This window comes from Lactuca serriola, chromosome 5, assembly GCF_051521515.1.
Source record: "Lactuca serriola cultivar US96UC23 chromosome 5, Lser_US96UC23_V15, whole genome shotgun sequence".
NCBI lineage: Eukaryota > Viridiplantae > Streptophyta > Magnoliopsida > Asterales > Asteraceae > Lactuca > Lactuca serriola.
Window position 1 is genome coordinate 191,015,111 of NC_136412.1, and position 27,582 is coordinate 191,042,692.

The following is a 27,582-nucleotide window of genomic DNA, read 5'->3' on the forward strand; positions in this document are numbered from 1 at the left end:
AAGCTACGATTACCACAGCAACTCAACCATGCTCATCCTACCTTTCATGTGTCAAACCTGAAGAAATGTTTGTCATATGAGACCCTTATCATTCCTTTGGAATAAATTGAGATCAATGAGAACCTCCATTTCGTAGAGGAACCTATTGAAATCATGGATCGAGAGGTCAAACCGACGAAACAAATTCGCATTCCCATCGTAAAGGTCCGATGGAACGCCAAGTGAGGACCTGAATTTACTTGGGAACGTGAGGACCAAATGACGCAAAAATATCCACATCTATTCCCCAACCCTTGATGTCCCTCTCAAAATGCAAATTTCGGGACGAAATTCCTTCTAACGGGGGGATAATGTGACAACCGTCAAATTCAAGTCAAAGTCAAAGTCAACAAGTCAAACCGGTCAAGACGCATGCACAAAGAATATCTTCTACTGTTTGGATTGTCCTCTCCGTATGACCGTCTGTCTGGGGATGATAAGTGGTACTGAGAGCAAGACGAGATCCCAATTCACGTTGTATACTCGCCCAGAACTGAGAAGTGAAGCGAGTATCACGATCGGAAATAATCTTTATTCGCAAAACATGTCTTGCAACAATTTCATCCAAGTACACTTGTGCATATTTCTCCATTGGATCTGTTTCACACATGGTGAGAAAATGTGCACTCTTAGTTAGTCGGTCGACAATTACCCAAATGTTATCATTCTGTCTCGCAGTCTTTGGCAATTTGGTAATAAAATCCATGGACATCTCCTCCTATTTCCACATAGGGAAATTAATACTTTCTGGACTCCCGTATGGCTTTTGGTGTTCTGCTTTGACTTGTTAGCATACTAAACATTCCTGCACATATCTTCCAATGTCTCTCTTCAATCCAGGCCACCAATAATCAGCTCGTACATCATAATACATTTTACTTGTACCAGGATGTATTGATAGCTTAGACTTATGAGCTTCATCTAAAATCTTTTGTCTTAATCCACCAATCTTTGGAATCCACAGTCGATTCTTAAATGCTTTCAGTCCACATGGATCATCAAGTAATATATAAGTATAATGCACTATCCCTTCTTTCTTCACATTTTCTGGCTTTAAGGCCTCTACTTGCCATTTCTTTAGTTCATCAAGAATAGTGAACTTTATGGTTGTGTGGGAAATAACATATCACACACTATTATGATAAACTTTCCTGCTAAGTGCATCGGCAACTACAATGGCCTTTCCAAGATGATACAAGATTTCACAGTCAGAGTCTTTGATTAGCTCCATGGCTCACTGTTGTCTCCTATTAAAAGTTTGCTGACTAAATATATACTTGAGACTTTTGTGGTCAGTAAGCAATTGGCATTTTGTGCCAAAAAGATAATGCCTCCAAAGTTTTAGGGCAAATACTACTACAGTGAGTTCGAGGTCATGGGTGGGATAATTCTTTTCATACTCTTTCAGTTGTCTTGAGGCATAGGCTATTACTCTACCACGCTGCATCAACACACAACCTAGTCTGAATCTTGAAGCGTCGCTATACATGGAAAAATCATTATCACCTTCTAGGAGTGATAAGACCAGAGCATGAGTCAAAAGATCTTTTAGAATTTAGAAAGCTTTTTCTTGGGCTTCACCCCATTCGAACTTTACTTGCTTTCGTGTAAGACTCTTGAGAAGTAAAACTATACACGAAAAATCTTTAATGAATCACTGGTAATATCCCGCGAGACCCAAGAAACTGTGAATTTCGGAAGCATTATGGGGCACATCCCAATTCTGAATGGCTTCAATTTTGGTAGTATCTACTGATATACCGTCACCAAAAAATCACATGCCCGAGAAATTGAATTTGGCGAAGACCAAATTCACATTTGGAGAATTTAGCATATAGTTTCTCCTTTTCAAGAAGTTCATACGTGGAATAGATTAAAATATCATCAATGAATATGATAACAGACTTATCGAGCATTGGACGACACACCCGATTGATCATATCCATGAATATAGTAGGAGCATTTGTCAAACTGAATGGCATGACAAGGAATTCATAATGCCCATATCCAGTACGAAAAGCAGTCTTCGGTACATCCTGCTCGTGTACTTTCAACTGATGATAGCCAGATCTCAAATCAATCTTCGAGAAATAGCTAACACCCTAAAGTTGATCAAACAAATCGTCAATGCGAGGTAGTGGGTACTTGTTCTTGATAGTTACTTTATTTAGCTCACGGTAATCAATACACATTCGCATCGAACCGTCTTTCTTCTTCACAAACAATACTAGAGCACCCCAAGGAGAGGTACTTGGTCGAATAAAGCTTTTGTCAAGTAACTCATGTAGTTGGATCATCATTTCCTTCATCTTAGTTGGTGCAAGACGATAAGGAGTCTTTGTAATTGGAGAAGCACCAGGTACATGATCAATTCAGAATTCTACTTCCCTATCTGGAGGTAGTCCAGAAAAATCATCGGGGAAAACATCAGGATAATCATTAACAACAGGAACATCATTTACAGTTTTCTTCCCTTCTTTTGAGATGTCAACTATATAGGCCAGATAGATAGAACACCCTTTTGATATAAATTTATGCGCTTTGAGGAAAGAGATTATTTTTAAGATTCTTTGTTCACCGTAGACATAAATATGATTCTCCTCTTCAATGGGAATACGTACTATCTTTTCATAGCACAAGAGTTTTGCATGGTTCTTTGACAACCAATCCATGCTGAGAATAATATCAAAGTTGGGCAAAGAGATAGGAATCAGGTTAGAAAGAAAACGATAGCCTTCAATTTCTATCACACAATCCTTATAGACTTTATCAATAAGTAATGATATACTTCCCGCAGTATCTACATGAAATGGTTGCGCGAGTGCATAGCAAGAAATTTAAAAGGAATACGCAAATTCATGAGACACAAAAGAATCTGAGGCACTAGAATCAAATAAGATATGAGTAGGTCTAAAGTTGACGAGAAATGTACCGGTCACAACATTCGGGTCTTCACATGCCTCCTCCGTGGTAATCTGAAATGCACGGCCTTTAGCTTTTGGCACCTCCTCCTTTTTAGTCGGGGTACTCTTTGGTTGTTGAATAGGTACTTGACTTTTCGCCAGTTGTTGAACAGAAGCTTGACTTCCCGCCAGTTGGCTAGTAAGAGTAGGGCAGAAACGCTTCATGTGGCCAGCAACACGACAAGCAAAGCATGTAACATTCTTTATCGGGCAAACGGACTTCATGTGACATATTTCTCCACATCCATAACAGACCACCGATCCTTTTTCTAACCTACATTCTCCCGGATGATTCTTTCCACAATTTCGACACGATGGTGATTGGAGAGAAAAAGATTGTGATCTACTACGGTCAAAAGGGCTATTATGAGATTGCAGTTGTTTACGAGGTTCAATTCGAATAGATTGAGTTGGTGGAATGGAGGAACCAGGAATAGAAATTGAGGATTGTGAAAATAAAAAACAAATATGTTAGGCAAGGCAGCCTCTTCAATTTGAATAAATGCCAAAAATAATAATATCTCTACATGTAAATTAACAACCCACATCACATCCCTTTACATGTTCTGCCTGATAGTCTCCGTATGCAGATGTAAATCAAAAATTGAGGCATTATATTGTTGAATCGCACTCCCACTGATCTCAAGTGCTGCGAATTTTGGATTTTCCATGGAAATATGAATAGATTCATTGATTTGGGATTGTGCCTGTGTATAGAAGAAAGAAAAAGAGGTGAATAGGGTTACAGAGATAAACTGGGATTTAAGGTATTTTAATATTGAATTCCCTAATTTAAAGGAATATTAAATGTTTTTAAGTACTTACTATAATTAAATTCAGATAAGATTACTATTATACTCTTATTTTATTTATTAATTATTTAATTTTCCTAAATTCTCATTAGTCCCTACGTCTACACAATAGATGCACATCCACATATGAACCTAGCTCTCTCTCTCTCTCTCTCTCTCTCTATATATATATATATATATATATATATATATATATATATATATATATATATATATATATATATATATATATATATATATGTAAGTTCAATTGAGAAAAAAAAAAGATTGAGAATGGGGAACCATTCTCAGCCAATCATTTATCTAACATGTAAACCTTAAAACACGTGCGTGTCATTTTTTCAATAAGTGTATCTTTGTCAATTAGCCAATTTTTTAGATTGAACTTACCTGTTCGATCAACAACACACAACAGCCAATATATCAAACTAAATAAACACTTATCAATAACTAGCCTTTTCCAGCCTTTTAATTAATGTGAAATTAAGGGACTAAAATAAAAATATACACACAGTTTAACCATAAGTGTAAGGTTTAAGCTTTGTGATAGCAAGAAAGCAACATGGATAGAAAACAGGGGAGAGGAAAAGAAGAACATGTAACCAAAGAAATTTTGGAAAATTTACTTGTTCACCAAGTCTTTCAAGTGTAAGTAAACATAGATGCAAGAATAAAACAAGTGCAGCTCTTTGTTCTAGAAACCTTCAAAAAGGAATCATGATCAGGTGATGAAAAAGAACAGGGGGCAGAAGAGGTAAAAATAAAACTAGTTGAACTAGAGTTAAAAAAACACTAAGAGATAATCCTATTTACACTAAACAATGAAAGAAACCTAATGCAATACGACTAAAGTAAAATAGAATTCTAATCAAATATCAAAAAGTTAATGTATGGCAGTTTTTCCCAAAATACCCCTGGATTATTTTGTCCCAGATTTTGAATTACTCTAACAATAAACCTCCATGGATTGTGGGATTTTTAGTGGAATTGGTTCCCCTAGATTCGTTGCACTGCCTGACCCGACCCGACCCGACCCGGGCAGAAACATTCAAAGAAGCATTATGGGAATATTGGGCGGCTTCTTCTATTATTGTGTACAGTTTCCCATTTTGCCCTTGTAGGTCTTGTAATTTGTAATTCATTATTGGGTAGGTGAAGAAGTAAAAGTAATTTTTTTGGTTTTTGGTTATTTACCTTATTATATGAGAGAAGTAGAAAAGGGAAGGTCAAGATGAAGAAGATATATTTGGCTACTGCTTTTGCTGTCATATTTTTTAGGTTTTTATTACTGGTTTTTTTGTTAATTCCCATAGTTTATGACTTGTGAATATGCTAATGCTAATCTTGATGTTTGTTTTTGGGGTCATAAATCTATAGGCTTATTTATGTTATGAAGTTCTAATCCTAGTTTTTTTTTCTTCTTCTTTCTTTCTTGTTTGTCCACCTTGTTCTGTTTATTACACATGATGAGATTATATTCTTATGAGTTTTTGGCACACAAACACCTACACACACTCCACTGAGTTTGTTCATCACATATTGACACCAGCAACGCCTACTTTTTCTATATGCAGTGTAAAAAAAAATTTAATTTTTTTCTACTATTTTGCCACACTTCAAAGAAAAATATGCCACACTTGGTAGGAGATCCTGTCATGAGATGCTAGGTAACATGTTAACAACCATAGCCACACTTACTAACTCAAGGGCTTGCAACACCCTAGTGCAATGTTGACCTTTCTAGAATGACAACACACATCATAAAGTTGGATATGTATACATCGTCAAAGTGTTAGGTCCACACTAATCTTCTCCCATATCTACTCATATGAATGAATGCAACATATACATAGTTTATAATGATTACACCCTTCACGGTCCATGGTAATTTCATGATAAAATCCAAAGTGATCTCCTCCCACTTCCACATTGGGATGGGTAACGGTTGGACCTTGTCGTGGGGTCACTAATGTTTGGCTTTGACCTTCCTATAAGTCAAACACCGCTCAACAAACCAAGAAAATTCCCTCTTCATGCAGGGCCACCAGTAACTCAATCTCAACTTTTGGTACATCTTTGTGGCCCCATAGTAGATAGAGAACTTTGATTTATGCGCCTCCTACAAGATTGTCCGCCTCATGCCACTTGATGTCGGAACCCAGACCCTACCACACTAAGTCAGTAATCCTTGAATGTCCCTAATAAACAAAGGAATCTGCCTCTACTCCTCTCAGTCTTCTACTTTTATTTTTTCAATCCTTCCACCAGAGCCTCCTTGATCAAATCCATCAAGGGTGAAGTGACAGTCATCCTCAAAAAAATATCTCGGATCAATAAGAACACATCCTTAAGGCTCAATGCATCGGCCACCACATTGGCCTTCCCAGGTTGGTACAAAATCTCACAGTCATAGTCTTTTACCACATCCAACCACCTCCGTTTCCGCATATTCAAGTCCGGATGATCCATCAAATACTTCAAACTCTTAGGATAGGTGTAAATAGTGCATCGAACCTCATACAGATAGTGCCTCTACATTTTGAGGGCAAACACCACCGCCCCTAACGCCAAATCATGCATTGGGTAATTCGCCTCATGAGGCTTTAGCTGGCTCGAGGCGTAAGCAATCACATACCCTCTCTCCGTAAGGACAACTCCCAATCCTTATATAGAAGGGTCATAGTAAGCCACAAAAATCATCCAATCCCTTAGGTAACCTCCTCCCACCAGTCCCGAACTCTGTCCCTCAGCTAGCACGATTTGAATCCCAACTTTGCCTCCTTGGGTCAAAACCTCATGTGCTGAGCATTCTCCATGTCAGCGATGCAGCGGCGACTAGGGTCCTTAATTCCAAATAACTTAGGTGCTCCACATGCCTTGAACTCCCTGAACGAAGGAGTTCGAGCCACAACTTGACCCACGGAAATCTCAGCTTGAAATGACCTCAGATGCTCCATCATGATCTCCATAATCCCCTCCTTGACAGTATTGAAAATCACCGGGGTAGCATCAAGGATGCCATGCATAACCTCAACTGTGATAAGCTCCCATAGCCTCTTGTCAATCAACTCAACACCTGAACTTGAACCTGAACCTGAACCCGATCCTAAACCTGAATCTCCTTGTGTAGTCATCACCTTCCTCAAACTGAAAATACAACATAGAAATGAATCGATAAAGAGGTTCGAGAGGACTTCTCCACATAGGTCTCCTTGGAGTCTATAGGTTTGCACTCGTCTCGGGTACAGGTCATGTGCTTCCAGTAGTACGAGCCTAATACTACCTTCCACACTTACCTGAACCTTCCTAAAGGTTAGGCATGATTCCTCTAATTCACCATACTATACTTAGAAACATAATTTATACAACATAATACATATATCCTAGATTCTTGTAGGATTTCTGAATCCCCGCAGAACCAGAAACCTTAATCAACACCGTTGGTTCTCTTATGCATGCAAGTTATACACAAATAGAATCACATAGACTGTCAAATAAAATTTGTACCCTAACTCCACAACCAAACAACGAACAAGAAAATGAGGCAGAACCCATCATTCTAGAGTTATCCAATCCTAAGCATATATAACTTTAAAAGCATACACCTAGCAAATAATAGGGTCAACATTGATTCCAAGTAATACATGGTATTCAATTTTCCTAAGATATAAGGCATCACACAATTCACACAATTATATCACATAATTCCTGAAGGTATCCCTAGTCATACTCTAGCATATAATTTCCATATCAATCATACTAATCGTAATACATAAGCATAGGTAATTTGGGAAACACTTACTTGAGCTCGGCCGTTCGCACGTATTACACCCTCCCTTTTTCTTAAGAAAACCTTTTTCAGAAAAATTCAATTATTTTTCTTTTTAAAAGATTATCACTTCCTCAGTTTGAGTTCTGACACATCCGGGAGTATGACCGAATCCATCAAACCAAGGCACTAATACCAACATGTAACAAGCAAAAAACCAGGAGAAATTTTTTCATTTTTAATCATGTTTTACAACCATAAGTTTGATTCCAAAATCCATTACAAAATCATCATGACAACTCATCAGAGTGTCAATATTAGTAAGTGCGGAAAATAATGGAGAGTGAATGTTGTGCCATCAAGTCAGGCCCTTCCCTTAGTTACCAGAAGTACCAAAAACCACGAAACAAACTGTAAGCAAAAGCTTAGTGAGTTTTTCCCAAAATACCATATACAAAACATACATTTAGGCTAAGCCGTGGGGTATATTCCAACCTAATAAACAAGTATGGGCCTCGCCCTGGGGTATATTTCAACCTGATCATATGATAGTGGACCCCGCCCTGGGTATATTTCAACCCAAACATGCCATAATGGGCCACGCCCTGGGGTATATTTCAACCGGATCATGCAAACACAATATATATCACATAATAACTAACATTCTACATAACCGAATAATGGGCCGGCCTTGGTGCCTTCGACCCATGGATATAGGGAGGAAACGCATCTCAACTATTGAAATTCTCTAACAAACGCTTGGGCTACTGGACTGCAGAATCCTCATGCTAACTAAACAAATAACCCTATCCAAATTTGGTTATAATTCATATTTGTGGGTCTAAGCCCCAATTCCAAACTCCTAGGATAACGGTTCATTCTCCAAACCCCTAATAGCCAAAACCATTCTTGGCCCAAAATACAAAATAGACTTTAAGGCCCAAAAGGACCAACTAATAAAACTTAAGGCCCAAAAGCTAAAACCTAAGGCCCGTCTTCTCTAAACAGATCAAAACCCAAAACCACTTTAAGGCCCAACACACACCCAAGCTGACTGGGTCGTACGCCCGACGTACCTACTGGTATACACAACATACCCGACCAGAGGCAGTACGCGCGGCGTATATGGGCGTACGCGCCATCCATGAAAGAGCCATGCAACATCTTAATACCTTAAGATTTATAACCAAAAGCTTAGATCCGGACCCATTAATACCTTTAGGGCTATAAAGTTTCCAACCTTAAGCCCTTGCATGGCTAAAAGAAGCCCAAACACAAAAATCAAGCCTCTTACACCCTTTCTTACACTCTAACTCTAGAATGGGGACTAAACAACATCAAAGCTTACACCTTTATGAATTAAGATGCCTAGAAATGAATGGAAATGCAACTTGAAGGCTTGGGATTAGCTCATAGTCACCAAGATCTAAACTTTTGGGGACAAAAAGGGAGGATCTAGCCTCAACCAAAAATTTAGGAAAACATAAACCAATATTTGAGCTTTATACCTCCAAGTGGTGCAAAATGAAGAAAAGTTGTCGTATCCGAAGTATTGGGGGGAAAATCTTCCTTCTTGAACCACCTTCTTCACAACCAAGAAAGCTCAAAATCACTCTAAAAAGATTATGAGGCTAAAATGTAACATCCAGTATTTCGGGTATGATAGATCGTGTTTCAATTTTGAGGATTTAGGAGGCACTCGATGAGTCGTAGGTCTGACTCGTCGAGTCACGTTGAGTTGATCACGTGGATTTAATGAGCGGACTCGACGACTCCAAGTATGGACTCGCCGAGTAGGTACTGGGCAGAGAAAACCCTATGTTCCGGGGTTGGAGCCTATTTAAAGGAACTTATGACCTTGGATGCGCCTCATATCTCCTGTGAGAAACCCTAAATCACCATTGGAGCCAAGGGAGAGTTCCTATGATGAAATCAAGTAGTTTTGGTGTGATGTTGCAAAGGAAGAGAAGGGATTCAGCTAGAAGGACCAAAGGAGGTTGTTATTCTGAGACATCCAAGCAAGGATCTCCATTCTGAGGTAGTATTTCGCCCCTTCCTTCTGGTTTGTGTAGAATCCTTGAATCTAGGGTTTTCTTTACCCTTTCTTGGATAGTATATGATGCGTATGAGGTCCCAATGTGGAAAACGTATTGGATCTGGACCTTAAGTGGTCTAGAGAGTCCTAGCCTTCCATCTTTTTGCAGTTCCATTGGAGTTATGAATCTAGGATGCCATTCATAGAGCTATTTCACCATATAAAGCCATATATGTGTTGCATGAGTATAAAGACTGGACCTTTATATGATTATTGGGTGTTAGAAGGTCAGATATATAAGTTAGAGAAACAGATCTGACCTTAGAAGGTCATTTGAGTATTGTCATGGAGGGAACTCGCAGAGTCTATAAGAGGACTCGACGAGTCGAGTTGGGTTTCCCCACGATTCTTGACCAGTGGTAACCCGTCGAGTGAAAGGTAAACTCGACGAGTCGAGTGAGGCCTCAAGAGGTTTCAGACCCGAGTGCACTCGACGAGTCTTGTCAAAGTTTGACCGTTGTCTGGAGTTGACTTCAGTTGACCTTAGGGTTTTGGACAAACTAATTCAAGGGAGGTCAGGGAGGGGTAGAATGGTCTTCTACCCATTCTATACAGATGAGGACAAGAGGAAGTATTATTTAGAAATGCTTGCCTTATGTGTTAGGCTGAGGCTTGGTCGAGGTTATCAAGCCCGAAGGTTTACTAGACATCATGTGAGGTAAGTCTTCTCACTATACTTTACCTAGAGTGGTAATTATGTGCGACCGGAAGGACTTATGTGCTATGATGAGTATGTGATGTTTGTTGTTATATGATATGTATGTGCTATGTTATGTTATGAGTATTATGATATAGACCGGAAGGTCAATAGTGTATGGGTCGGAAGGTCAACATGATACGGATCGGAAGGTCAACAGTGTATGGGCCGGAAGGTCAAGATGGTACGGACCGGAAGGTCAGAGAAGTGGAACCAGAAGGTCTACCAGGATTATGGGATGGAAGTCCCCTGAGACACATTGACAGGAAGGTCTTGTAGAGTATTAGCCTTGAGTGGCGTATGTGTTGTATATGGTATTTTAGGGAAGTCACTAAGAATTTATGCTTACCGTGTTGTGTGATATGTGTTTCATGTACCAGCGAGGATCGTGGGAAGGCGCCGACATGATCTGTACACACTGATGAAGATCCAAGTGTTTGAGATTATGGGATATGATTTCATAGATAACATTTAATTGAATGAGTCTATAGATTATTTTATGAAATTTATTATGTTTGGAAATGAAAAATTGTTTTGAGATTTTATGTCGTTTCAAGTTGGTATCAGAGCCATGGGTTGAGGGATTCGGATGCACCTTTGGTTGTAACTGAACTCAAACTGAGGATTCGAAGAAGTTTTCATAAAAGAAACAAATTTTCTAAAAGAATAAAAGATTTTGAGAAAAGCAGGAGGAATAGTGTGTACGATCAGTCAGCGCCCGAGCGGTGTCCCAAAATACCCTTACATTATGTGTTATGAGATTTTATGTGATATGCTATGGATGCTAGAGTAGGCTAGGTATTCATATTCGGACTAGAATCGCCTGATTTGTGATGCCTTAGCCTAGGAGATTGCTGCTGCTATGAGATGCCTCGAGAGTGAGTAGGTAGCAGTGAGGAGATTATGAGGGGTCTACCGAAGGGTAGCCTGTGCTTAGCAAGAAGTAGAGTACTTGTGATCTGGGATCCTAGGAGGAGGACTTGGGGTGAATGCTGATGCATTATGGACGGTAGTATTGGGCCCGTACTACTGGAAACACCGAATCAGTGAGCATTCCAAGTAAGAATCCTTCGGGTACTAAGGAAAAAGTAGGGTTGGGTGATCGAGTACAAGTATACTCAATTGAGTCTCTGCTGTCTTTGTGTGATGTTTCAGAGACCTCGTGGTGGGTACACGTCACACACCAGAGAGCAGTGGAGTTAGCGATGACAAGATTCACAGGATGATTCGTGATGAAGTGGCCGCGACCATGCGAGAGGTTATACTCGAGATGTTTGGTTCTATTGAGACCACGTTGATTGAGACATCAATTGAGCGATATGGTGCTGTTTCGAAGGCTACTGTTGCTGCACCACCGCAGTTGTCGCAATTGCTAGGCCGCAAGGGGGTGACTCGTTGTTGTACCGGGAGCTCAGCAACACGAACCCACCAGGGTTTGATGGGATAGGATCTGATATCCGCGAGAGGTGATAACGTGGTTCGAGTCCCATGATTAGTAGCAGATCGAGAGGTAATATCATCGTTCGATTACCATGATTGGTGGCAGATTGATAGGTGTTGTCATGGTTCCGGCACCATGATTCGTAGCAGATAGTGCTTGTACTGATTTCCGGTTATTCCGCCATGATTGATTAGGCCGAGATCGGGTGCGATAGAGTATGGGGCGCAAGGTCCTGACTGAATGAGTTTTGATGAAGCATACCTTGAGAGGGAAATCAGTTTAGTTCCGAGGAATCTATGATGAGATGACAGTGGGGTTCGTAAGACTCAAGGATGAGTAAGGATGGTGTTATGGGGGATTGCGGTCCGAGTTGAGCAATCAACCAATAGTGGTAATATCGTTTTCTGTGACCTAAGTGGTGCTATTTCTGTTCCCGGTGGGGAAACATAAGAAGTATTGAGGTTTCAGTTTCTGAGCTGGGGGTGAACCCTGTGGGGTAGCATCGATAGCGATCTTCCATCAGGGTGGCTAGACAGTATGTCTACCGTAAAGTAGTAGTATAGCATGAACCAATTGTCAGTAGGGACTGAGACGGTCAAGGGCAAAGAGATACCCCACTTGAGTATAGTAGAGCATGTGTTAGCCGTAGTGTCGGGCGATCACGCGGAGTATATCGGAGCGGTATCCCTTATGGTCTATGTTGGACATCGGGTATGGGAGTGAAGTCCCTACTCTTATGGTAATTTATGTGATGGAACGATGGTTTGGGAGTCGAGGATTAGGAGTATGGTGATTCACTATTTCCGAACTAAGAGTCAGGATTATTACTGGACAGTCAAGATGACTGGTAATGGATTGGTATGAGATTCAGAATGATTAGAGGCAGTCATGATGAGAAGTTTCTGAGGATTTCATCATAAATCCGGTATATTGGAGTTGCTTGATCTCCATCGGGGAGATTATCGCACATTGCGTAGCACCTTCCAAGAGTAAGTGTGATGTTTCCGGTAGAAACGGTCTGTGAGATAGATTGTTAGTATGCCAATTGGTGATGGTTCGAACCCTGAGTGGGGGAGAACCGGGTACTTTATTGAGGGGATCTGAGATTTGTTCATAAGCGAATAGAGATCTGGATATAGAGATGTGCGGTTCAGGTTCTTGAGATCATGGGTATTGGTGGTCGAGGCGAGTCGTAGAGCGAGACAATGCATGTAGTGCATGTTGAGAACAGATTGACCCCACGGCAAGTATCTGTTGGTCGGAGACCTTGAGGTGGTTAGGAATTCCTCGAGATTACTATGGTGAACTCGAGATGGTTGGCTCGTAAGATTAGTCCGGAAGTGGAGAGAATTCTGGCTCATTGTATGGGCTGTTATGCGGTTCGGGAAAGGGCAGGAATTGGTTAAGAAACAACTTCGGGGTCATTATGAGTATTCTTGCATGAGTTTTGAGCAATATAGAAGGAAGTTTCGGATTGTCGTCAATATGTTCTGAATCATCGACGACTCCTTCATATTTCAATTGAGAGTTTGGATATTTCGTGGTGGCGTGTTATGAAAGGAAATTTTGTTGTGAGATTCTAAGGGAATACGTGGGTGTATCTTTGTATGATGCTGAAAGAAGGAGATAAAGGGTTGAGGCGGTACATCATGAGGTTATGTGGTAATTTGTCAAGGTATCCGAGTATGTTGACCTGAAGTTCGGATTAGTTTTGAGTCTTAGGTTGAGACTGCAAGTGGCGTATTGAGTATCTGCGGTACCAGTGGGAACCCTTGGGTATTGGTATCAGGAGGGATTATTTGAGAATAAGGATTGCAATGGGGAGAGGTTGTTGTGATGCTACGGGGAGCCGTAGTACTCACTAGTCAGAGGTTGTTGTGATGCTACGGGAAGCCATAGTACTCACTAGTCAGAGGTTGTTGTGATGCTACGAGAAGCCTTAGTACTCACTAGTCAGAGGTTGTTGTGATGCTACGGGAAGCCGTAGTACTCACTAGTCAGAGGTTGTTGTGTTGCTACGGGGAGCCGTAGTACTCACTAGTCAGAGGTTGTTGTGATGCTACGAGAAGCCGTAGTACTCACTAGTCAGAGGCTATTGTGATGCTACGGGAAGCCGTAGTACTCACTAGTCAGTGGTTGTTGTGATGCAACGGGAAGCCAGAGTACTCACTAGTCAGAGGTTGTTGTGATGCTACGGGAAGTCGTAGTACTCACTAGTCAGAGGTTGTTGTGATGCTACAGGAAGCCATAGTACTCACTAATCAGAGGTTGTCGTGATGCTATGGGGAGCCATAGTACTCACTAGTCAGAGGGAAGTTGTAGCGATGCTACGGAGAGCCGTAGTACTCCTTAGTCACCGAGAGGTGGTTATGAGGAAGTACACTTTGATCAAAGCACGACGTAGAAGATTTTTGGGCGAGGGTAGCCCTAATAGTTGAGTTTTTGGGAGCCTGGCGGTCAAACCAGGAAAAAGGCGGGGGTCCCCATTTTTTTCGGGAATAGTTAACTTCTGACTTGAGTTGTGGTTGTTACATCATGAGGGAATTGGAAAAAGTTGTATTCGTGCGGATTGCAGGTTGAGTCATGAGATGTTTGTTTCATTTGGACAAGTGGTTCCAACTTTGGGTTAGACCAGACTCTTGGGTTTGAGTTTCGTTTTGGTAGTGCGTTAGGTAGGCGAAAGGAGACTTTGGATTATGAATTGGATTATTGGTTGAGGGGTATTGTTGTCACCTGATATCTTAGACCCGAGTGAGGTCAGTTCGTTAGTATGGGGGAATACCATGAGGTGCATAAGGCAAATGATTATTAATTCGGCTAAGGTCGAGGGTGAGATGATTTCAATTAGGAGTATAGTAACCGTTGGGGTGAAGAGAACTTCGTGACTTGTGTGTCACTAGGCCGAAATAGCTGATGTGAGAAGGAAGTCAGCGAGACAATTAAAACAGGTTATGAGAAACCTTTGGAAGTTAATGGTCGGTTGAGAGATGACCTAGTACCCAGTGTGGAGTAGGGATCGTTGAGAGTAAGTTAATGGTCTATGATTATAGATGTTAGAGGAAATTTTGAGGGAGCATGATTACTTTCTTATATATGAAGGTAGGGTGTTGAAAATTTATTGAACCGGTGGGGTTCGATTTGAGGGCAGGAAACGATTCTTTGGTGTAATGTGACCCTTTCGTCTATAGAAGTGTATTTGAGATTGTTGGGTACGTATGGCATGGGTGATCAGTAATCGATTGTTGGGTTTATATTTGGAAGTCAGAAGGGATATCTTAGCGGCAACGGAGCCGGTTTTGTTTAGAATTTAGGAGTTCCTTGTCGAGTTCAGGTATCCATGGAGGAAGATATCGTTTTGGTGTGAGATCCTTTCAGTGGTGCTCTTCGGGTGTTTGGTTTCTATCTATGTGGTTTGAGAAGCGATTTCGAGGGCAAAATCAAATTAAGTAGGGGAGATTTGTAACATCCAGTATTTCGGGTATGATAGATCATGTTTCAATTTTGAGGATTTAGGAGGGACTCGACGAGTCGTAGGTCTGACTCGCCGAGTCACGTCAAGTTCATTACGTGGATTTAATGAGCGGACTCGACAAGTCCAAGTATAGACTCGTTGAGTAGGTACTGGGCAGAAAAAACCTTAAGTTCCAGGGTTGTAGCCTATTTAAAGGAACTCATGACCTTGGATGCGTCTCATATCTCCTGTGAGAAACCTTAAATCGCCATTAGAGCCAAGGGAGGCTTCTTATGATGAAATCAAGTAGTTTTGGTGTGATGTTGCAAAGGAAGAGAAGGGATTCAGCTAGAAGGACCAAAGGAGGTTGTTATTCTGAGACATCCAAGCAAGGATCTCCATTCTAAGGTAGTATTTCGCCCCTTCCTTCTGTTTTGTGTAGAATCCTTGAATCTAGGGTTTTCTTTACCCTTTCTTGGATAGTATATGATGCATATGAGGTCCCAATGAGGAAAACATATTTGATCTGGACCTTAAGTGGTCCAGAGAGTCCTAGCCTTCCATCTTTTTGCAGTTCCATTGGAGTTATGAATCCAGGATGCCATTTGAGGAGCTATTTCACCATATAGAGCCATATATGTGTTGCATGAGTATAAAGACTGGACCTTTATATGATTATTGAGTGTTAGAAGGTCAGATCTATAAGTTAGAGAAATAGATCTGACGTCAGAAGGTCATTCGAGTGTTTCCATGGAAGGAACTCGCCGAGTCTATAAGAGGACTCGACAAGTCGAGTTGGGTTGCCCCGCGATTCGTGACCAGTGGTAACTCGTCGAGTGAAAGGTTAACTCGATGAGTCGAGTGAGGCCTCAAGAGTTTTCAGAGGACACGCATGGGCTTGCCAAGTCACCCGAGTGCACTCGACGAGTCTGGTCAAAGTTTGACCGTTGTATGGAGTTGACTTCAGTTGACCTTAGGGTTTTGGTCAAACTGATTCAAGGGAGGTCAGGATGGGGTAGAATGGTCTTCTACCCATTCAAAGTTTGACCGTTGTATGGAGTTGACTTCATTTGACCTTAGGGTTTTGGTCAAACTGATTCAAGGGAGGTCAGGATGGGGTAGAATGGTCTTCTACCCATTCTATAGAGATGAGGACAAGAGGAAGTATTAATTAGAAATGCTTGCCTTATGTGTTAGGCGGAGGCTCGATCCAGGTTATCAAGCCAGAAGGTTTACTAGACATCATGTGAGGTGAGTCTTCTCACTATACTTTACCTAGAGTGGTAATTATGTGTGACTGGAAGGTCTTATGTGCCATGATGAGTATGTGATTTATGTTGTTATATGATATGTATGTGCTATGTTATGTTATGAGTATTATGATATGGACCGGAAGGTCAACAGTGTATGGGCCGGAAGGTCAAGATGATATCGACAGGAAGGTCAACAGTGTATGGGCCGGAAGGTCAAGAAGGTACGAACCAGAAGGTCAGAGAAGTGGGACTGGAAGGTCTACTAGGATTATGGGACGGAAGTCCCCTGAGACACATTGAACGGAAGGTCTTGTAGAGTATTAGCCTTGAGTGGCGTACATGTTGTATGTGGTATTTTGGGGAACTCACTAAGCATTTATGCTTGTCGTGTTGTGTGATATGCGTTTCAGGTACTAGCGAGGATCGCGGGAAGGCGCCGGCAAGATCTGTACACACTAATGAAGATCCAAGTGTTTGAGATTCTGGGATATGATTTCTGAGATAACATTTAATTAAATGAGTCTATAAATTATTTTATGAATTTTATTACGTTTGGAAATGAAAATTTGTTTTGAGATTTTACATCGTTCAATAAAAAATGGCTAGGGTTTTCTAAGAGGGTCGAAACAGTAATGAGGGATGAGGTAGGGGAAGGTGTTGGGGCCATAATAAGGTTTAAATAGTGCACAAACCCTAATTAATAGGGTTTTGGTCTGAGCCACGTACGCCCAACATACTCACATGGAGGCTAATATGCTAAGCATACCAAGAGGTACGCCTCGTGTACTCGAACAATGCCTAGTACGCTTAGCGTACCAAGGCTTACGCCCGCGTACACAATCAAGCCAAAAATCAAGATTTTAATCTCGGAGGCAAAATGCAATAAAATCAAAATTCAAAGTTTTAAAAGCCAACCTAATAAATCTTAGATGTTACACCCCAAATACCCAACATAACAATACACATACAATGCATGTACACTAAGCCTACAACACAAGGCTAGACCGCCTCCTAAGCCTAGAACGTATTGTTGGACCGCTCTCCTAAGCTTTCAGTATCAATTGGAACGTTATCCTGAGCCTACAACAAGTTGTTGGACTACTCTCCTTGGGCCTGTAGTATTAACTGGGCCGCCTAGGTATCTTGGCCTACAACACAGAGTAGACCCATCTCAACCCAACCAGAATATTTCAACAAATACAAATAAACCATAACCAAAAAACACATGTAATTATAACAGATCCACCAATCTAATAGATCGCTACAACATACCAACATCCTAACACACAAAGGATAAATATTGCAGTACAAAGTATAGTGAGAAAACTCACATCACATACAAGTAGAAAAACCACGACTCATGCAGAAGTACAGACTAACACTACAAACCACCTATACATCAATCAGAGGCAAATCCTCAGTCTACAGCTTAAAACCTTCATGTTGACCAAAAAGTCAACTATGTCAAAAATTCAACAGACGAGTCACCATGTGTGGCCAACACCATAGCCACATCGTGGTGGCTAGATGCTAAAATAGTTGTGGAGAAATTGGCCACCACATTATAGCAAGAAACTTGCCATGTCATGGGAATTGCTTCTAATAGATTAATGGGTTAAGCTCTTAACCCTTAATATCCATAACTCAAAAGCTCAGATCTAATCTTAACAAAGGTCTTGATGGATACACTTTACAAATTTATCAATTAAGTTATCCCCATAAGTCAACATCTCTAAATGTAGGTTCTTAATGAATGCACCAAAAGCATGGACACCAAAGTAAGTCATCCAAGCCATCTTTCTAACCAACACCATGGTCCAGAAGCCATAAAATGCACTCAAGGGTTCTAGAGTTCACTCAAACTCCAAATAAAGAAGATTTTGGACTAAGGATCTCATAAAATGGCATAACAATAGATCTAGAAAGGTAATGAGCAATATAGCAACTTTATATCTCCAAATGTTCATAAATGTGAATAAGATGATAGATCTAACCTTGGATAAAGCACACAAGCAACAAGAGATGCTCCTTCTTCATTCAACCTTTACAAAATGTGATCACCCACTCATAACAAACACAAGGAGGCTAGGGTTTAGGTGGAATATGATCTAGGGTTTTAAATCTTATCTGCCACCATGTCGCGTCCAAGGCCTTGCCACATCGTCGTACCTTGTGAATGCGTATCCCTTAAACTGGGAATGCTAAGTCGTGGTGCCTCCACCACCATGCCATGGGCAAGCCAAAAACTTACAAAATATTAGATTTAATGATTCAAACTCGAAAGATATGTACTTGGAAAGCAGATGTTATATCAACACGCAAAAAAGGGATCACAAGGACTTGACAACTCAGGTCAGCCATCCTAATATTCATCCAGAATTAGGATGTCAACACACTTTCAAAATAAGTATTATATTGTATCAAAATTCTTTCAAAACCTATTTTCATGAACGTAAACAGTTATATTCACATATAAGAAACTAGCAATCAAGTTAGGGGATACATAGTTTCAAAATAGAAAATATTAATAAGGAATGTGTGCTCTCAGTAAATCACCTTAACATATAGCGTTCTAGATCAATCCTTTTCTTCAATGAAAGGCCTCCTCAAACACCACCTATACAATACAATGTAGATTACTAAAATTTCCAAAATACTCTTACTATTAGAATATTCCTAAACACTTGGTTTATTTGTTATTAACCTAATTAGGAATCATGTAATTGAAATCAGGTCAAAAGGATGTGTCAAACCCCGTGAAATGGAAAACAATGCTCCATGACAATAGTTATTGCATGTTAGGGTATGCATGGTGTTTTCTCTATGCCTCTTGATATGTGTTACATTTTAACAAAAGGATGTGCCAAATCTCATGAAATGGAAAATTTTAAATTTGGTTCCTAAGTGGTCGAATGTAGGCATGTGCTTGATGTTACTCTGGTAAAATGCTAATTTACCATTTTCTTGTAATATTCTATAAGTTAATATGTTATTATTTACCTTTCATTTATTATTTTGTGTAGAATCCCCCGATCCTGACCTTACAGTCTACTAACCAAGAGCATGGAGTTTTTGTATGTCACACCCCCAAACCGGAATGGCGGAAACGTTCGGGGGTGGCTGACGTCAAGCGTAGTATCACAACATTTGTATAGCAAGCATAGTAAACACAACCAGACATTGAATACATATATGAAAAAGGTTTACATTGTTTAATACATAGTTTTATTCATATCAAGAGTAAAATAGACAGACGCGACTCTAACGCTTCGTCTTCTCCGAACTCCTGGAAGTATCTGTTTACTAATTCCCTGAGAATAAAAGCAATTTTGAAAATATATCAGCATAAAGCTGGTGAGTTCATAAGCATTTAGTTTTAGTGAGAAAATGTTATTTGAATCCATTTGAAAAGTGTTCTTCAAGAAAATCCAGTATTTTCTTATGAAAAGCAGTCTTGAAAGAGTGTCTATTAGTAGAAAATAAACCATCAGTTTTAGAAAAACATGTTATCTGTCCTAGAGGTAGAGATGCCAGTTTAGAAGTCCTTGATTACTAACAGCATATATAAAAGTAGTTTTATTACTTAAAATAAAACAAATGAAGAAGAGAGTTCGTAAACAAAGTTAGTTTATACCTATTTGCGAGTCGTATAACCATACTTGATATGACCGAGAGACCTTTATAACGTTCTTCAGGCGTTAAGCTAAATGACATATGTTCACCCAAGGCGTGCCCGCCTAACTGTAGCTAGTAGTTCAGGTGTGGGATTGTCAGTCCCGAATAGATCTATTCACAAATCTTATGCTCTCCCTCCAGGAGACTCTGGTTATACTAAAAGGATTTATCATTATACACCTAAGGGTACAGTATTGAAGTAGCGCCTCACAATTTAGTATAATCTAGTTTACTAGCGAGAAATCAATATAAAACAGTAGTTATCCTTGAATAAATGTACTTTATACTTCTGAGAAAAAAATATAACATAAACTAAATCTGCCATAGTTTATTCATTTATGAAATCTGATTAAGTACAGACTGCCTAGAGGGTTATCCCAAACTATACCCATTATAGTTTATTAGAGTTGATACAGAGCTGCTTTGTAAAAACCTTTCTGAAAGCTATGAAGTTAGATTTCCAAAATAGTAGCTTCCCTTATGCTAAACATTTTACAAAATTAGATAAAATATCCGAATATGTTATTAAACATGGAAATCGTTGGGCTGCATTAATAAGTTTAAAACTTAATAAAATACTTTGAATTTGGCTTGTATTCCCCCCCTGAAAACATTAAAAACATGGAAAATGTAGGGGTATGAACTCACCTCGGGTGATTTGAATGAAGGATCAACACGAAATGCTGGATGTTCAAGTGAAGCCTTGAACACGCTTTGATCCTAATTAACATGTAATGACACATAACGGAGTCAAATGAAGGTATTTCATCACTAGATGTGACGAAGAACCACTCTAAGAACTTGGGACTACTCGCACTAAATGTTAGAACCTTATAGGATTGCATGAAGGGAGTGTATGGCCACCTTTAAGGTGTGTGCGGCCATGGGTGTGCGGCCCTAGGGGTGTGCGGCCATACTCCCATGATGGACGGTATTCTTGGGGTGTTTCAAGGTCCATACATGCAATCCACGAAGTGTCGTAGGCCCATACTTGGTTGTAGTACAAGTTTAGGGTTTTAGACATGGGTTTGTGGTCCTATGGTGTGTGTGTGTATGGTCGCACAAATGTATGTGCTACCGTACACATGAGTGTGTGCCGCACACAGGAGTGTGTTGCCGCATACACAGGTGTGCTGCCGCACACACGGATGTACTGCCGCACACACGAGTGTGTGATCGCACTCCTTCAATGAGATGAAGAACATGACGGGAATTTCATGATTCAAGGCCTAGATCAAGAGGTTCTTCAAGTATAACAAGCTAAGGGATGGATTACTCACATTTTTGAACCCTTAGGAGGGTTTGCGGTTGAAGAGTCTTGAGAGAAAAGGTGTTGTGTTCTGCCAGGATGTTTAAGGAATGAAAGGAAAGGGGTCTACCCTTTATATAGGGTGGGTGTGCCGCCTAGAAATGAGTGTGCTATCAGGAGGTGTGTGTGCGGCCGCACACCCATGTGTATGGTCGTACACTCCCTCTAAGGGTGTGTATGGCCCTGTTTTGACAACATACGACTTGCTGACTCATTCTTAAACTCAAACTTGGTCATACTCAAGCTTAGAATCACTTACACGAACCCTCAAACAGTGCCAGAAGTCAACGAAACATGTTTAACTTTGATTGAATGGCTAAGTGTGCGAGACAAAAGTTTCTGGTTGTCACATTGTGGTTGTCTAAAAGTTGGCCATAGATAGACACAACTTGTTTACCTTTTTGATGTGTTGCTTTTGTGTATTATGTAAATGATTTATTTCATTGGTGTGATATAAACAAGTTAAGGAATAAGGTATTCTTTAAATTTATGAAGTTACAAATTAGTCCAAACCTAACAAGGGGTTTTAGATCAACACTGACATATTCTTGACTATGTCCTTGATTCGCTTTTACCTTATACATAAACTTAGCCTTAGTTTTAACTCTCAATTTAGTCCTACTAGATAATTCATTTTTTGTTGTTTCTTTTGGAATAGAGTGTCATAGTTTGTGCGTGTATGTGTGTGTTCGGTATTTTGGAACAACTAATTTTTTTATTAATCAGACATTCACCTTGGTATAGGATATATCTATGGTTTTTGTGGATGCCCAACTTGTCTTTTGTCCATCAATGGTTGTAATACAAGTATACAACCATGACTTTATCTAGTTATTCGTATTCAGCATGAACTAACACTTGATACACTACCTCTCTATAGGTTGTTTGTTACATTTTTTTGTCGAATACCATTCTACCCATTTATGGTAGTTTTTATATCTTAGATCTTTGAAGGTCGTCATATCAAGAGAACAGGGTATACTACTCAATTTCAATTTCCTACATGTACATGAATGGTCTTTTAAGTTGACTACACCGTCTTTCTTTTGGTTAGTCACTTGAACTCTATTGATGTCATATGACTTTATATGTACATTTATAGAGCATACATTTTGGCCCTCAAAAGATCTATAGCTTACATTTTGGCCCTCCATGCTACCAGTACAAAATATATTCAACAAAGCAGTCATTTATAGTTCGTTGGATTTGCTTTCCAATTATGTGTTTTGTGATTATAGTTATGTAGTTATGTGTTTAATCAAATGTGCCATTCTGATAGTTTACCAAACATGAAATATACCCTTAATCTTAGATTATGTATCCCTTAACCTCCATTTGCATTTTTTTCACAATGCAAATTGCTTTAAACTGTTTTAAATTTTCTCACTCTAATTTGAATCCCAAATGAAGCGTAAGCTCTTTTTTGTTTTTGAACAGTTGTAACAGCTTCACACGCAAAGAGGGTTTAATTATGGGCTACAAAAGCTTTATGTTTTTTATTTGAGAATCCGGCCAATGGTAAGGGATCATACATGCCACAATGAGTGTTTTTTTTATTCAAAAATCTAAAAAAACAATAAAGGTACTTTTCCTTATGGGGTTGTCGGGGCCCAGTTTCATCATCATCAAATTTAATCTCATCACCATCATATTCAAAGAAATAATGAAATTAAAATTTCCATTGGGATACCATATGGAAGTATATTAACATCCTAAATAAACATCATCAATTTTTCTTGATCAATTGTTGATTCATCACCCTCAAATGATCGACCATCAACACTGATGATCTTACATATGTACCTAAAGAAAGATGGTATAGTCAACTTAAAAGACCATTCATGTGACCCATTGCCACCAAATGTTATAAGTAATTGCCACCGGGTGTTATAAGTGATTCATCACCTCTTCTACATGCCCATTGTGAGAAAGAACCTTACTCAATGTTATTAGTAATAGCTTACAACATGGTTACTTCAAGTACCTGAAGACCCATTGCCACCGGATCAAATTTACCCTGCAAATTAATTGATGCCACTTTCCTAGACATGATTAATAACAAACAATTATATTGTTTTAGGAGGCATACTACTGACAGAAGTAAGAAAATATCTGACATCACTATCATCAATAGTCTACATAACTTTGTTTGATCCAATATATTGAAAAGACAGGCATATTTGATTAGTATGTAATTGGACTTCGAAACAACCAATTTAATCAACTCAAGAAAGTTGATGTCAATGGTTAAATATACATCAAAACATGTGTAGTTTGGAGCAATATACTTTATTGATCTATTGATTCGCTCTCATTTTCACCTACCACAAACAGGTACTCTAAAATACTGATTATACGAAAACATTATTCTAATAACACAAAGTTGTATGTGGTCTAGGTATAAAGATTTTCTCAAATGAGAGCAACAATGGTAACAGAAATACCTTATTCTTGAGACTCTAGAACAATACTTTGGAAAATTCGGATTTGAATCCGGACGTCACCTTTCAGTCTAGAATGTATAGGGTGTCAATTTTCAGATGTCATATCCCGCTAACCACCACCGAATCCGGAATGCGTCATTCTGAACATTGTGGTTATTTTGCAAATTTCGAAAAAAAATGGTCATTTCGATAATACACTCATTTATATTGGGTATTTTAGTTAATTTTTCTAAAATTTGTTTTATTATAAGTATGATAATCCATGATAACGAATCATTTATCATGGTGTATGGTCTTTTGAAAACTTTTGAAGGTATTGCAAAGATCAATGTAATTTCTATTTAGATGATTATTTTTTTTAAAAAATAGAATAGTGGATGCATGTTTAAGTCGTTTTAAAAAAAATTATAATGACTAGTTATAACAACTATGTTTCGGATTTTAAATATATTTTAATGATTTAATTATTTAAGCCCCTCGTTCGAAAATAATGGCTCCCGGTGGTTTTCTATGTCTTTCAAACAGGACTTCGCCTTGCTCCCATTAACGACAAAACGGACGCTAACATTGCTTAAGAACGATGATTTCATAATGTCCTCTTTATAGATTAATTTTATTGGTTTCATTTGTGTTTTCAGACAATAGTTCCAATAAAAATTAACAACCAGTTAATGCTCTACAAATCTTCGTTAGCATGATCCCACTCTAAATATTATGCTCCTCGGCAGTAAAGCAACCTAAAGTATATATGCTTTTCTGTTAAGTATTAAATATAACACATAAGAATCATTTTTAATAACTTAAAGAAATAATGTAAATAGTTAATTATAGAATAAAGATATGTTCGGGTGAGAAGTCGCACCTTTTCTTCCTTTCTGGGCACATATACGGTTTATCATATTTTTTAGTATTAAATATCAACCGTTAGTTAAATAATCTTGACACTTGGCCATGGCCCAATAAAGTTGTAAAATGAACCTTAAATCACCGTCATCAGGCATGCATCATAAGGTGCCATGATTCAAGCAAGCTTAATGCAATCATTTACACCATGACAGCATATGATTCCATAAGACCAGTGTTGTTGATCTCCAGCATCGATATACAAGTTACAGGATAAATAACTATTTCTTTCTGAAGTACTTATTGCTTGGGTATTATATAAATGGTCCAACAAATCTGTAGAAAATAAATATTATAATGATCTTATATTTGACATTATTTATTTTTTGTACAAGAATATTGAAATTGCATGGATCAGAAAGATCACATAATTCTTCAGTTAAGTGGCATGATTGTTGGTTTTGGTCAACTTAGTGGAACACATACACAAGCTGTGCTCCTTCCATATAAAGATCATTTATTGCATAAATGGGCTCATACCCCTGACATCGCTTTTGGAGAGTGGGAAATGAGGGGAGTGCTTGATTAACAATTTGATTCCATCTTCCTTTACCACATACTGTGGATCTAATCAATAAACCATCTTGTATGGAAAAAGAAAAGAAGAAGATACGATTACTTCTAAGGTCAAACATCATATTTTTGTTCCTCAGAATATATTTAGATGTCAGCCTTACCACAAGCAATAATTGACAATATCAAATTATAAAAGATGCTTTAACGAGAATATGTGTTGGCTAAATTACCATGAGAAATAAAGTAGAGCTTCTGGTTGCCCTAGTGGTCGATGAAAGTTCTTTCGGCCATGTTCTCATTCTATCCCCATATCACTTTCGGCCATTAGATATGAGAATTTTGACGTGTAGCTTCCCTGGTGCTGCACTGGGCATTTTACAATTGATTATATTACATAACTTGCTCACACCATGATATTCTCTATCCATTATCTTATATACCTTACCCGTATAGTTCAACAAGGTCTAGAGTATTCATGACCTTGTTAGGGTGGAGGGTATCCACTCCTCTCAATTCACTCAACCCACTTATCATATCTATGACACATCAAATTTTCATTTTCCTTTCTTTCAATTTCCCAACCCACAAAACATGAAAATTCATACTTATCAACACTACAAAAAAAATAATAAAAAAATAAAAAATAAAAAATAAAAACTCAAACCATTAGTGGCGACAAATACTGACGATAAAAACATACGAAGTCGCAGCTAAAAGCAACAGCAGCGACAAATCGCCACTACTACCACGTCGCTATTGCTCCAAAAAACGCCGCTAAAGAACCTCGTCGCCGCAAATAGTCATGTCGCCGATAATGCTCATTTTAAAGCAGCCATTTTTGGCTGTAAAAAAACGATACGTAGCGACATTAAATTCAGAAAACACAAATAATTAAATGCATGAAACAGTTACATAACAACATCCCCTTAAGTACCAAAACTGTTATAATTTCATACATATACAAAAACAAATAACAAAAAGTGTTATAAAGTTATGTCATAACAAAACAAAACACAAACTAGTCCGACATGTCATTATCTTGATTTCCCTTGTTTCATCGGCATCAGGGGGTTTATTCGCCGCAAACCATGCTAGAAGTTCCGTAGTACACGTCAAATTAAGAATTGAGCAAAGATTCTCTAACTACATAATATATAACAACATATAAACTTATAACTTAAACTATAAACATAAACCAAACTAATAAACTTATAATTACCAAACTATAAGCAACTTACAACATAAACCAATTATCAATTACCAAACTAACAACCTATCAAATTACCCATTTCCAAACTAACAAACTATTAAATTACCTTCTAAGTTAAACCAACAACCAAACTAAAAAACCAACAAACTAATAGTTACCTATTTATCAAACTATCAACATAAACCTACATACAAACTACCAAAATAAATCAAACTACTAAACTATCAAATTAGAAAGTTAGAAAAGTACCAAAAAAAAACAAATTACCAAAGTTTGTTACAAATAATCATCACCAACCAAAATTACCAAACCAACATGCATTCATATTGATCATTATATATATATATATATATATATATATATATATATATAAGACTATAATTAAATAGTCTTGTTTTACTTGTGATGCTTGTGACTGTAGTGGTGGCTATGATGGTCGTCCAGTCGTGGAAAGGCATAAAGTTTTGGTCCAATTCCTTTAATATGGCCACACCAAACACCTAATACTTTTTCAAAAGGAGCTCTTTCATTAGTTGGTGTTATATTTTTTTCCGTTTACCATTGTGTTTGTTGTAGGAACTTGCTCACTAGGCAATTTTCCAAAAATGATTAACACTTAAAGTATAAATAAACACTATTATATGATAACATTATACTTAAATATTTACGTATTTCTCCTCAGCTACATCATTACCAAATACACTATTTTGATCAGTGTGACCATCGTAGAACACTTCAACTCTCTTATTGTTTTGTTTAAGATTAAAAATTAGATTATATTTTAAATAACTAATTACATATATCGTAAGTTACCTATTTATAGTAAGCACTACTATAGGAGCTCGATCCCACACAATTTGTGTACATTAGTTGTTCACGAAGTTTTTTGTTTGCCTCTGAAGCTTTTTTTGTGTTTGTTCGTTTGGAAATATTCAATTGTTTTTTCCCAATTACTAGCATTCATTCAACTCATTTGTTACATCACTATTATTATTAATTAAATTA